Genomic DNA, 2,520 nt, shown 5'->3' on the forward strand with positions numbered 1-2,520 from the left:
GAGTAGAGCTGTAGGACTTTTAGAAATCTCTAACATTCACAGTACTCCTTTACCTTTGAGGCTCTCTGACCAGCTTCCTTTCTCTCAATTAGAGGAGATATTGAGATTGGGATTTAGGCTTTAAACTACCTTTGACATGATGCAGACGTATCACCATGCCTGTACAAGATGCAGCCCAGCTGTTCTACAAAGGTTGGTCAAAAACAAAGCAGCAAAAGACAGCTACATCTTTTTCTCTTTTTAATTGGTTTACAATCCCTCCAGACTCACGAACACGTTGTTTATACTTGTTTTCTCCAAGCCACATTAATCTTTGCTAAAAGATCATCTCCTATTTCCACACATGACTTCACCCCACCCCTTATTTTACCAGTTGTTAGAAGCTCTAAAACAGTTTTTTTCTTCCTCTACCCAAAAGGATCAGGATGGAAGAGCCTTGAGTTGACACTTGTTTAAGAGCTTTTCAAGATTAATAAAGTGCTGGATTTGGTATGGATTACTGGCCAAATTATTCTTCTCATATATTTACTTCTGGAACTCGGGCCTTTTTGTAGAATTAAAAGTTCATGCTTTGGCACAGGAACTTGCCATTTGGAGGTGATAAAAATTATGCATACCTGTTGTTTCTTTGTGGATCTCTGTTGACCTAATGATAAAGAGATGTCCTGCCAACACTAAACCATGCAGTTCAAATCCACCAGCTTTTCCGCAGGAGAAAGATGTGCAGTTTCTGCCCATGCAATTTACTGTATAAAACCCCATGAGAGAGTCAGCTACAAGTCAATTTCAACTTGACAGAACATAACAAAAACCACAACATTCTCTGTGCAATTCTGAGCGGCTCTCTCTACTTTATCACCTCAATTTATTTAAAACACACACAACACACACACACACACACACACACACACACAAACACACACACACACCAGAAAACAACACAAGACTGAGTGAGCAAAATTTAAATCTAGTGCCTGAGAACTGAATACAAGGCTACACTTTGCATTTTTTATCTAAAATTTTTCTTTTCTTATGGGACAACAGAAGGACATGAAGTGCTTGCTGCAGAAGGTCAAGGACTGCAACCTCCTATATGGATTGAAGCTCAACATCAAGAAAACAAAGATTCTCACCACTGGGCCAATTGGCAGCATCAGTATGGATGGTGAAGAGATTGAGAGAGTTAACAGTTTTAGTTTACTTGGCTCCACAGTCAACACTCTTGGTGACAACAGCCAGGAAATAAGGAGATGAATTGCATTGGGAAAGTCAGCTGTGAGGGACCTCTCAAGAGTACTGAAGATCAATGACATCAGGCTGGAGACTAAGGTGCACCTGATCTAGGCTATGGTCTTCACAGTTATGTGCTATGCGTCGGAGAGTTGGACAGTGAATAGAGATGCTAGAAAGAGAACTGATGCCTTTGAGCTGTGGTGCTGGAGAAGAGTGTTGAATATACCATGGACTGCTAGGAGAACAAACAGGTTTGTCCTAGAGAAGGTGAAGCCAGAATGCTCCTTGGAATCAAGGATTCTGAAGCTTCGTCTGACGTACTTTGGGCATGTTGCAAGGAGGGACTGGTCCTGGGAGAGGGAAATCATGTTTGGGAGAATGGAGGGATGGCACAGGAGAGGAAGACCCTTGATGAGACAGATCGATTCTGTGAGTGGAGTGGTGGGAATGAGTGTGATTGAGATGGTGAGGTTGGCACAGGATAGAACAGCATTTAGGGCTCTTGTACATAGGGTCACTATGAGTCACAAGCAACTCGATGGCACATAACAACAACAACATGGAACAATATGAATTTTTTGTTCTTCTTTCCTCTAAGCTAGTTAGAGACAGTATTAGCCTTGAGGTCAAATAACTTGTCCACATGATTACAAGATATAACTTTGAGCAATATTCCAACATAAGTCTGAAGGTGGAGAATATACACTTTTTCTAGGAGATGGGGTGTTACCTTTAGTTCTGTTTTTTGTTGGGTTGTTTGTGGTTTTTTTTTTTTATTTTAACAGATGCTACAGTTAATTGAATCCTTGGGGAACTCAAGCTGTTAGTCCTTGTTAGAGCTGTAGTGCTACATGATGCTAAATAGCTTTCTTGTCTGAATATCCCCAAACAGAGACATAAGTGTTAGAAACGTTTCATACTTAAGCATGCTAGTTTGCCTGACTGAATTTATATTAGTTAAATTAAAAAGCTTATGGAGAGTAATATCGGAGCCCAAAAATGTGAGCATTTCTTCTAAATTTTATGATAATTAAAAGAGAAACATAGCAAATCAAAACAGCTATGAGATATTATCTCACCCCAGACAGAATAGCAAAATTTAACAGAACAGCAAGCAACAAATGCTGGCGAGGTAGTGGAAAAACTGGAACCCTTATTCATTGTTGGTGGGTGTGTAAAATGGTGCAGCTACTACGGAAGGCTGTATGGCACTTTCTCAAAGAGTTGCAAATATAAATACTGTTTGACCCAGCAATTCCACTACTGGGAATATACCATAGAGAAACC

Source organism: Elephantulus edwardii, unplaced genomic scaffold (genome assembly GCF_000299155.1).
Source record: "Elephantulus edwardii isolate Elephantulus edwardi_28Jun2011 unplaced genomic scaffold, EleEdw1.0 scaffold00021, whole genome shotgun sequence".
NCBI lineage: Eukaryota > Metazoa > Chordata > Mammalia > Macroscelidea > Macroscelididae > Elephantulus > Elephantulus edwardii.